The following is a 12,455-nucleotide window of genomic DNA, read 5'->3' on the forward strand; positions in this document are numbered from 1 at the left end:
TGTTCCGCTCTATAGGCCTCAAGGACACCATTCTCTCCTGGTTCTCCTCCTATCTCTCTGACCGCTCCTTCATGGTATCTTTTGCCGGCTCTTCTTCCTCCAACCTTCCCCTTACAATTGGGGTTTCTCAAGGCTCAGTTCTAGGCCCTCTCCTCTTCTCTTCGTATAGTGACCCTATTGGACAAACCATCAGCAGATTTGGTTTCCAGCATCATCACTATGCTAATGACAGCCCAACTATACACCTCTTCAACTGACATCACCCCCACTCTAATACAAAATACCAGTGCTTGTCTTTCTGCTGTCTCTAACATCATGTCCTCCCTCTATCTGAAACTGAATCCATGCAAAGCTGAACTCCTTGTGTTTCCTCCCTCTACTAACCTACCTATACCTGACTTTTCAATTTCCTTGGGTAGTGCCACCATAACTTCCAAGCAGCAGGCATCCTGTCTTGGAGCCGTATTTGACACATAACTGTGTGTATTTCTATCAGACCGCTTCACCAACGCCGCTACTCTGTGCCAGTCATTGCACTGGTTACCCATTCACTACAGAATACAATACAAACTCATCTCTCACCCAGAAAGCTCTCAACAATTCTGCACCGACCTATATCTCATCCCTCATTTCTGTCTATCACCCTTCCCGTGCCCTCCATTCTGTAACTGATCTAAGACTAACATCCTCCTTAATCCGCACCTCACACCTCCGTCTCCAAGACTTCTCTCTTGCTGTAATGCACTATCCCAAACGATGTGACTAATATCTAACCCCCCATGTTTTTAAAGGTGCTTTAAAAACACATCTGTTTAGACAAGCCTATCACCTCAACTCACTAACCTAACTCTCCCCTGTTCCATAAAAAATGTTATCTGCTCCAGCGTATTCATCTATCTCCACATCTTCCATGCACCCAGTAGCACATGGTAACTGCACTTGGACAGATACTGACTGATGACCATGTTCTACCTATTGTGTCGCCCTATTTCCATATAGATTGTAAGCTTGCGAGCAGGGCCCTCACTCCTCCTGTAATTGTTGAAATGTGATACTTTGTATTGTTTTTACTATCTGTACATGTCCCTACTTAATTGTAAAGTGCTGCGGAATATGTTGGCGCTATGTAAATAGAAATTATTATTATTATCATACGAAGAGAGCAATCACTGGAGAAGGACATCACGGTCGGAAGAACAGAAAGAACAATGCAAAGAGGAAGACCAGCAACCCGAAGGCTAGATACAATCTAGTTAACGTCAGAGATGACCCCAGTGGACCTCTATAGGCTTGCACAAGATCGAACTTCGTACAGAGCATTCATCCATCAAGCTCTTGAGATCGAGCTGTAGGCTGTTAAATATAAATAAATTCTAGTAATAATCTTCTCACATGAGCCAAAAGGACCTTTTTGGATCCACAAAGTCCAGGGCCTTGGTGTAGCTGCAACTCATAGATCATCTATAGTTACACCCCTGGTCAAAAGTAATCTAAGAAAACAGGAATAAAGGGACATACTGGGCTCACATTGTCCTCTTTTCATCTTGATTTCTTGCATTTTCCATGTAATTATGGGAGGTATATGGAGGTTTAGTAGTGGGCTATATAATACCATGGGAAGTGTAACTAGGGTCCACAGAACACAAATCCCGAATACACTTCAAAAGCTTATAAAAGATATATATACCCCATCTACTTTGAAAAAATATGCTGTAGGAATAGTAGAATATTTTGTTGCCATAAATTCGACTTCTGTCATCTCACCATATTTTTTCTTCATATTTAACATTTTACTTCATTTTGTAATACTGACAGGTTCATGCATGATCCCCATTGTCATGTAGTGCGTACAGCATTGTACCGCTGAAGGGCACATACACATTAAGAAATCTCATGTATCTGTGTTCCCATTCCAGTATTTTTAACTGTATATTCATTTTCAAGGTATTGGATAAAGGGCCGTAACAACAACCGGGGCAGCCGGGGCACTGCCCCGGGGCCCCAACCACCCAAGGGGCCCCAAACTGATGGTAAAAAATTGTATTTTAATACTTTAATTTCTCATAAAATACCCAGCTCCTATATTCCTGTCAGACAATGTCACCCGGAGGACAGGAGAGACTATCATTTCAATAATTTCCAGGAGCTCTGCCAGCTGTCAATGAATGGAAACCTGCACTGGCCTGGAGAGTCTCATAGCACAAGATTTGTAACAATCTGTTAGTCTGGAGATCACAGAGTGTTGGCAAGGCAGGCACAGTGCACACTGACTGTAACAAACTCTCAGCATCATTGAGAGGAGACGGTCTCAGCAGACACAAATATCTCTGTGACAAACTGTGAGAAGCCCTGCTATTTAATAAACATATACAGTTATTTGAAAATTGTGCAATATTTGGAATTATTCACCTTGTTAATTTTCCAAACATATTGACTAAATATTTAACTTCTAAAACTTGCATCATAAACAACAAAATCTATTAAAGTTCTTGCAGAACGTGGTGAAGCCTGTGTGCTGTATACAACAATGTGTAGCAGCTTCACCACGTTCCGCACAACCTCTAGTGATTGAAATGTTGAGGGGCCCCACTATGAAGTTTTGCCCCGGGGCCCCGAAGTTTATAATTACGGCACTGATTGGATAGCTATTTCCAAATGTACAGAACATGAGTAGAAAATTAAATGTAAAAAAACAGAAGAATAACAGGATGATCATATTACAAAGAGATAGGAGAGCAGCTAGAGGCATCCTGCCATCCAAACGAGGAATTGACAACAATGATGCGACTTTTGCTTTTTAACAATTAAGAAACATAGTCATAGTCTATATGAAATGAGTTCTATTTTTTCCTTTACATGGCTATTAAACTCTAAGGATGAGCAAATTTAGTTTTTTTTTATTGTTTCAAGAGCCATTTTCTCTAATTGCTTCAAGAGTTTTTATTTTTGCCATCAATATAGCCGTAATAATGGCCTATTTTTTGCCGGACAAGTGGTTGTTCTTTTCTCCAAAATATGTACTGGAAAACTCAAAAAAATTCCAAGCATGGAGAAAGAAAACTTCAGAATTTCACCATTGATTTTCGAGTTTTGTTTTTACATTGTTCATTTTGTGCTAAATTATCCAGGCAACATTATTCTTCAAGTCAGCACAATTACAGCAATACCAAAGTTGCCCAATTTTTTTTATTATTTTAGTGGTGAAAAAAAATTCTGAAGTTTGGAAAAATGAAATGTAGTTTGTGTTACCATTTTCTGAGAACCATTACTTTTTTTTCCATTGATGTAGCTGGGTGTGGGCTTATTGTTTGCCCCTTGAGCTGAAATTTTCATGCCATTTTGGGATATATACTGTATGACATTTTGATTGCTTTTTATTGCATTTTTTGGGGGAAGTGTGGCTACCAAAAAATGGCAATCTTAGCATTCTGATTTTTTTTTCTTTTGGGCGTATATTGTATGGTTTAAATAATTTTTTAGTTTGATATGTTAGACTTTTTTGCACTCAACAATACCACATATGTTTATTTTTTAAGTTTTGTAATTCAGAAGGCCCCAGCTGCCATAGTAGCCAGTCAATTTCCTGCAATCGCATTGCGGGGGCCAATGAGAGCTGGTATGTGCGAACAGCAGCAATGATATTTAATTACTTTTGGCAGGGATTGACAGCATCATTTAAATGGTTAAACTGCAACGATTGGAGCAAACTTTGGTTGCTGCAGTTACAGAAAGATGCCGGATATGTAAAACCCAGCTGACTGCCAGGTATAAAGCAGGATAAACTCCTGAGCCATACAGTTTCAAACTATTCTTAGTGACCTATGATGAAAATATACACTGACGAGCAAAAGGGTAACAGTGTTTTGAACAATTGGCTTTCAGGTTCCATATCTCACCATCCACTAATGCTTCGAATGTGAGACTACCAGCCTTTTATAGACAATCATCTTGGCTATCTCATACATTTATTTGACTTGCAAATATTTTACATATAATTAGTTACGCAGATTCTTGTCATGTCACTGCATTATTAATGTTTTGCTCCTAAAAATCTAAATTTTTTTTTTTATTATTTTGTTAGTGTTTTGTAAATCCTTCTTTGGCTTTCAATACTGTCTGAATCCTTTTGGGCTTGCTCTTGATCATATTCAAGCATGTCTTGACCAAAATTTGATCCCAGGTCTCTTCTACACGTTCTCAAAGTCAGTGCATACTGGTCGACTCACTTGGGTATATATACAGCTTTTTCTTCAACTCTACCCACAAGTGTTCAATTGGGTTGAGGTCTGGGAACTGTGGGGGTCAATCCATGATCTCTACTTCATTAACATTGAACCATTTCTTTGCCAATGTATGCTTTGGGTTGTTGTCCTGCTGTAACACTATGTCGTCCTTTTCATACCCATAATATTGCAGTATGCAAAGTAATTTGTCTTGTAGGATACTCACATATAGCTCAGCATTGAAACCACCATTGATCCTGGTCAAGCATCCAACACCTCTGGCTGTGAAACAATCCCATATCATCAGGCTTCCTCCTCCAAACTTTATTGCTCCTTGATAGCCCATTTTTCTTTTGTGTGTTCCAGACCCATTTTCACCCATCAAAGTCTAGTCTATTGAATTTTGTCTCATTGCTCCAAATCACCAATTTCCAATGTTCTACTGTCCACTTTTCGTACTTCTTTGCTTACTTGAGCCAACACTTCTTATGACGATATTGAAGGCGAGGCTTGTTCACCTTTTTTTCGGGCCACCATTCCAGACTTGTGTAATGTGCGTCGCACGTTGTTTGCATGGACGTCTGTGATCTCACTATTACGAAGCATATGAACTGCCTCTACTGCTGTGTTTGTCATGCTAGAACTGATAGATCTTGTGATGAGCTGACTTATTGACTCCAATATTTTGCTTGGACGTCCACCTCTTGGCTTTTAAATGGATGGACAGACTTCATTTTATGTTCTTCCAACTGTCATGGCACTCACATGATGCAGTTTGTTGGATAGGTTGGATATTTGTTGGATAATATTGGCCACAGCGGCCTTTTATTATAAACATTACAACATTTATAATAATTGTAAACGTGCTAAGGTCATTGAAGCTACAAAAAGTCTGGTGACCCAAAATTGACCAACCACACTTACTCCCTGTAGCGCCGGCGTCCCTGCCCTCTGCTAGGCAGGGACGCTGTTCCCCTCACCCCTCTGCTCCGAGCCCGGCGTCCTCCTCCCGCTCTGCTGGCAGCGCGCGCTCCTTCCCGGCCACTGTGCTTAGGACGCGCGCGCGCGCTCCCTCCCTCTTAAAGGGGTCGCGTGCGCCGTCCTAAGGAGTCCCCGGCCAATGGCCGGAGGACTTCACCATATATATGGCACCTCCTCCAAAATGGAGGTGCCCGAGCAATGTTGTTGCACTGTTCACTACTCTGCTTCAGCCCTCAGGTCCCGTTGCCAGTTACCTGCCAGTTACCAGCCAGAAACCTGCCAGTTTGCTGTCTGTTTCCTGCCTGACATTCCTCCTACCTGCTTGCTAGCCTGAGGTCCGACGGTCTGCCTTCCTACCCCTGTCAGTCTGTCTATGGACCAGCTTGCCCGCTCACCTGGGAGCGCTCATCTGCTACCTGTCTGTTTGCCTACCTGGAGGCTCCGCCGTCACATGCTGTGACCACCTGCTTATCCAGAGACTCTCGCCTGCTCACCTGGGAGCACTCATCTGCATCCGCCTGTTAGCCTACCTGGAGGCTCCGCCGTCACATGCTGTGACCACCTGCTTATCCAGAGACTCTCGCCTGCTCACCTGGGAGCACTCATCTGCATCCGCCTGTTAGCCTACCTGGAGGCTCCGCCGTCACATGCTGTGACCACCTGCTTTTCCAGAGACTCTCGCCTGCTCACCTGGGAGCACTCATCTGTCATCCGCCTGCTAGCCTACCTGGAGGCTCAGCCGTCACAGGTCGTACCTACCCTATACCCAGAGACTGTCCCGGTCACTTGCTGTGACCTCCTGCCCGTTCACCCAGAGACTGCCCCGGTCACTTGCTGTGACCTCCTGCCCGTTCACCCAGAGACTGCCCCGGTCACTTGCTGTGACTACCTGCCCGTCTTCCCTGGTCACCACCCGCTTCCTTACAAGGACCGCCCCCTTGTATAGTAGCTCAGAGGTTCCGCCTCCCAGACCCGTTACAGTTTGCTCGGGCACCGGAACCCGGTGGTACCCAAGCTCCCTCGCTCTCGGACCTATGTCATGAACTGTCCCGTCGGAGGTCCCAACAGGAGTCCATCCTGGGTCACCTGCGGAATGTCAACTCACGCCTGGACACTCTGACTGCTCCACCAGCAACCACCGCTAGAGTCATGACTCGCAACCCGGCAGCGCCGCTGCCCACCAATACCATGGTATCCTGCTCCGGACCCCGGCTTTCTGCACCTCCTCGCTTCGGAGGCGACTCCGCTCAGGCTCGGGGCTTCATAAACCAGTGCACCCTGCACTTTGAACTCCTGTCCCACCAGTTTAATTCCAACCGGGCCAAAGTAGCCTTCATCATGTCCCATCTCACGGGGGAGGCACTGGCTTGGCTGAATCCTCTGGGAGAGAGGAGACCCCCTGGTGTCCGACTTGCCTGCCTTTCTCACGGCTTTCTGGAAAGTCTTCGACGAACCTGGACGGAAGACCTCATCCGCATCGTCTCTGCTACGCCTCCGTCAGGGAAGTCTCACCGTGGGCCAATATGCCATACGGTTCCATACCCTTGCCTCGGAGCTGGCCTGGGATAACGAAGCTCTGGTATCTGTCTTCTGGGAGGGTCTGTCCGACCGTATTAAAGATGAACTCGCCGGTCGGGACATGCCTACCACTCTCGATGATTTAATAACTCTTGCCACCCGGATTGACCTACGGTTCCAGGAGCGTGCCAAAGAGGTCACCCGTGAGAGGAGGTTTCCACGTCTAGCTCCTTCCTTCCAGAAACCCGTCACTCCCTCCGTGTCTCCCCAGGAACACCCTCCTGAGCCTATGCAGGTCGACCAGACCAAGATGGTCAAAACCCGTCAGGACTTACGCCGTGCCGAGGGGAGCTGCTTCTACTGTGGCAGTAAGGAGCACCGGATCCGTACCTGCCCAGAGAGGTCGGGAAACGCCTGTGTCTAGGTTCGCTCAGAGAGGTTGACCTAGACAAGAATAAATCCTCTCCATAATAATAATAATAATAATAATAATAGTTTATTTTTATAGCGCCAACATATTCCGCAGCACTTTACAAATTTTAGGGGGGACTTATACAGACAATACAGAATAAGCATATCTCATATCGAACGGAGTGAGGGCCCTGCTCGCGAGCTTACAGTCTATGAGGAAGTGGGGGAGACACAAAAGGTAAAAAGTACATATATTGTATAATGCAGCCTTGATATACTGAATAGGATAAATAATAATACATGGACTGGTCGCCAGCCAGTATGTGTGCAGTCCTGACAGAGGCTTTTATGTGCATGGTTGGTTTGAACCCGAAGTTGAAGAAGATTTTAATATGGGGGAAAGCTGGGATGGACAGAGTGTGTTTAGGTGATACGCCAGTCTAAAGAAATGTGTTTTTAGGGTTCGCTTGAAACTGTGGGTATTGGGAATTAATCGAACTGTCCTGGGTAGTGCATTCCAGAGAATTGGCGCAGCACGCGAGAAATCTTGGAGACGGGAGTGGGAAGTTCGGATTATGGAGGATTTTAGTCTCCATCTCTGCTGCTGTCAGTCTCAATCGTCTGCGGGGAGAACCGTTATTTCGAACTAGCCCAACTTGACTCTGGAGCAGCCGGGAATCTTATTTTACAGTCCCTGGTAGAGAAATACCGCATCCCCACCAAACCTCTGGCTGTACCCTTGTCTGTTGCTGCCGTGGATGGGGGCCTCTTACCACGTCCCATCCAACTCATCACCGAATCCATTACTCTACAGGTGGGAATGCTGCATTCTGAGAGTATCTCCTTTCATGTTCTGCCTGGACTCTCTCACGCCCTCTTGCTAGGCCTACCTTGGCTCCAGAGACATGCACCCGTGCTTGACTGGCAGACCGGAGAGGTCCTTCGCTGGGGGCAGGACTGTCATAAGTCTTGTCTGGTTCCCGTTCATCCCGTCCGTCCTTCTCCTACCCCAGCTAATCTACCTGGACTTCCGATTCCTTATTGGTCATATGCTGATGTCTTTAATAAAAAGGAGGCAGAGACACTACCCCCTCATAGACCATACGACTGCCCTATCGACCTGTTATCCGGTACTACTCCTCCCCGTGGGCGTATTTACCCATTGTCCGCTGCTGAGACCCGGTCTATGTCCGAGTATATAGAGGAGAATTTGGCCCGGGGATTTATCCGGAAATCTACCTCCCCGGCGGGAGCAGGCTTCTTCTTTGTTAAAAAGAAGGACGGCTCTCTCCGTCCCTGCATAGACTATAGAGGCCTAAACCAGATCACGGTGAAGAATAAATACCCCCTTCCGCTCATTCCGGAATTATTTGATCGTCTGAGGGGGGCTAGAATCTTCACCAAACTGGACCTTCGTGGGGCGTACAACCTGGTCCGTATCCGTCAGGGGGATGAATGGAAGACGGCATTCAACACCCGGGACGGCCACTACGAATATCTGGTAATGCCCTTCGGTCTCTGTAACGCTCCCGCCGTCTTTCAAGAGTTGGTCAATGACATCTTCCGGGACCTTCTCTACTTCTGCGTGGTGGTGTACCTGGACGACATCTTGGTCTTCTCTCCGGATCTCCAGACTCACCGGAGGGATGTTCGTCAGGTCCTGCTCAGGCTCAGGCAGAACCACCTCTTCGCTAAATATGAGAAGTGCCTCTTTGAGCAGACCTCGCTTCCGTTTTTGGGCTACATAATTTCTCAGACCGGCCTACGAATGGATCCTGAGAAACTGTCTGCCATCGAGAAGTGGCCTCGACCGGAGGGGTTGAAGGCCATTCAGCGGTTCCTGGGCTTCGCCAACTACTACCGCCTCTTCATACCGCACTTCTCTTCCCGGACTGCCCCAATTTCCGCGCTCACCCGTAAGGGCACTAATCCCAGAGAGTGGCCGCCCGAAGCAGAGGAGGCCTTTCTTTCCTTAAAACAGGCCTTCTCTTCCGCCCCGGTGCTTCATCGCCCTGATGGCAACAAGCAGTTCTTCCTGGAGGTTGACGCCTCCTCCTCTGGAGCCGGAGCGGTACTTACCCAAAAATCGTCCTCCGGGAGAATGGTAACTTGTGGCTTCTTCTCCAAACTCTTCTCCTCTTCTGAGCGCAACTATTTCATAGGAGATCGAGAGTTATTGGCCATCAAGCTGGCATTGGAGGAGTGGCGTTACCTGCTCGAAGGGGCTCTTCACCCGGTAATAATTTACACTGACCACAAGAACTTGGCTTACCTCCAGCATGCCCAGAGACTTAACCCGCGCCAAGCCCGGTGGTCCTTGTTTTTTGCTCGCTTTGATTTTGTTCTTCATTTTCGCCTGGCTGACAAAAACATCAAGGCGGACGCCTTATCCCGATCCTTTATGGTGTCTGATCTCGAGGAGGAACCGAAACACATCATCGATCCCGCCAGAGTAATGCAGGTGGCTCCCGTGAGTCTAAATCGTCTCCCTCCCGGTAAGACGTTCGTATCAGTACCTGATCGGGAGAAGATCCTACACTGGGGTCACTCGTCTAAACTAGCTGGCCACGCCGGTCAGAAAAAGACCCTCCAGCTTATTACCCGGCACTACTGGTGGCCTACCCTGCACAAGGACGTAATAGACTTTGTTTCTGCCTGTGTGTCCTGCGCCCGCAACAAGGTTCCGAGACATCTGCCAGCCGGTCGCCTCCTTCCGCTCCCAGTACCTGCTGCCCCCTGGCAGCATATAGCAATGGACTTTATAACTGATCTCCCCGTCTCTGCCGGTTGTACGGTCATTTGGGTGGTCGCTGACCGCTTTTCCAAGATGGCTCATTTCGTTCCCCTGCCAGGCCTCCCGTCTGCACCCGAGCTGGCTAAAGACTTTATCCGCCACATCTTCCGTCTTCATGGACTGCCCCTCCACATAGTGTCGGATTGTGGGGTACAGTTCACCTCACGCTTCTGGAGAGCCACTTGTAAACTGCTAGATGTCACCCTGGATTTCTCCTCCGCTTACCACCCACAGTCTAATGGTCAAGTGGAGCGGATCAATCAGAACCTGACCAGTTACCTCCGGCACTTCGTTAATGCCCACCATTCAGACTGGGTGGATCTCCTGCCATGGGCCGAATTTTCTTACAACAATCACGAGAGCGAATCTTCCTCCAAATCCCCGTTTTTTTTGTCTTCGGTCAGCATCCTCGGATCCCATTTCCCGTCTCCACCTCGGTGGACAATCCGGCTGCGGAATCTCTTGTTAACAAATTTTCCTCCATATGGGAGAGCACCCGGTCCGCACTCCTTCTGTCATCCGAGCGTATGAAAAGACATGCTGACAAAAAACGTCTGGATCCTCCTCAATTCCGTCCAGGGGATAAGGTCTGGCTCTCGTCCAAATATGTCCGGCTCAAGATTCCTTCCTATAAGTTAGGGCCTCGGTTCATCGGTCCTCTGGAGGTCATCAGCCAGATCAACCCGGTGGCCTATAAATTGAAACTCCCGGCCAACTTGCGGATCCCTAACTCCTTCCATGTATCTCTCCTCAAACCTGTGGTACTTAACTCTTTTTCCAAGTCTACAGGTATGCCTCCTGCTCCGGTTTCCGCTGAAAACGAATTTGAGGTAGAGAACATTCTGGCCACCAAAAGGGTAAGAGGGAAGACCTTTTTTCTGGTATATTGGAAGGGGTTTGGTCCTGAAGAGAGAACGTGGGAGCCCCGGGAGAACATCCATGCCCCTCTCATCCTAGCTAAATTTCTCTCTGGCCTAAAAAAGGGGGGGCCTAAAGGGGGGGTACTGTAGCGCCGGCGTCCCTGCCCTCTGCTAGGCAGGGACGCTGTTCCCCTCACCCCTCTGCTCCGAGCCCGGCGTCCTCCTCCCGCTCTGCTGGCAGCGCGCCCTCCTTCCCGGCCACTGTGCTTAGGGCGCGCGCGCGTGCGCTCCCTCCCTCATAAAGGGGCCGCGCGCGCCGTCCTAGGGAGTCCCCGGCCAATGGCCGGAGGACTTCACCATATATATGGCACCTCCTCCAAAATGGAGGTGCCCGAGCAATGTGGTTGCACTGTTCACTACTCTGCTTCAGCCCTCAGGTCCCGTTGCAAGTTACCTGCCAGTTACCTGCCAGAAACCTGCCAGTTTGCTGTCTGTTTCCTGCCTGACATTCCTCCTACCTGCTTGCTAGCCTGAGGTCCGACGGTCTGCCTTCCTACCCCTGTCAGTCTGTCTATGGACCAGCTTGCCCGCTCACCTGGGAGCGCTCATCTGCTACCTGTCTGTTTGCCTACCTGGAGGCTCCGCCGTCACATGCTGTGACCACCTGCTTATCCAGAGACTCTCGCCTGCTCACCTGGGAGCACTCATCTGCATCCGCCTGTTAGCCTACCTGGAGGCTCCGCCGTCACATGCTGTGACCACCTGCTTATCCAGAGACTCTCGCCTGCTCACCTGGGAGCACTCATCTGCATCCGCCTGTTAGCCTACCTGGAGGCTCCGCCGTCACATGCTGTGACCACCTGCTTTTCCAGAGACTCTCGCCTGCTCACCTGGGAGCACTCATCTGTCATCCGCCTGCTAGCCTACCTGGAGGCTCAGCCGTCACAGGTCGTACCTACCCTATACCCAGAGACTGTCCCGGTCACTTGCTGTGACCTCCTGCCCGTTCACCCAGAGACTGCCCCGGTCACTTGCTGTGACCTCCTGCCCGTTCACCCAGAGACTGCCCCGGTCACTTGCTGTGACTACCTGCCCGTCTTCCCTGGTCACCACCCGCTTCCTTACAAGGACCGCCCCCTTGTATAGTAGCTCAGAGGTTCCGCCTCCCAGACCCGTTACACTCCCAGCCACAACCCACAGGCTCAGGAGTAGTGTTGAGGGAATTTGTTCGGCATTTCAAATTCAAGTTCGTGTTCGGGGTTCCGTCTTGTTTGCGCCAAAAAATCGGCTCCGCCCATGAACATCCCTGATCTGCCATGCTGTCACGCTGTCATTATCTGTGTGACAGCGTGGAAAATGAGGGATGTTCATGGGCGGAGACGATTTTTTGTCGCGAACAAGGCGGAACCACGAACACGAATTTGAAATGCCGAACAAATTCCCTCAACACTACTCAGGAGCACCAAAAAACCCAAAGGGTTCATGAGCGCATAACTGCAAAACCGGGACTCGAAATTCCTTTGCCATAGGGCCCCATCAATCACCAAAACCAACTTATCACAGAGGGATCCATGTCCTGATGAGTCCCGTGTACCAATTTAAAACCAACTTCAAGGACCCTGATACACACCACCACGAGAGTATTTGAAACCTCAAATGCTCGAGACC

This window comes from Phyllobates terribilis, unplaced genomic scaffold (assembly GCF_046119375.1).
Source record: "Phyllobates terribilis strain yellow unplaced genomic scaffold, ASM4611937v1 Scaffold_2__4_contigs__length_985480577, whole genome shotgun sequence".
Taxonomy (NCBI): domain Eukaryota; kingdom Metazoa; phylum Chordata; class Amphibia; order Anura; family Dendrobatidae; genus Phyllobates; species Phyllobates terribilis.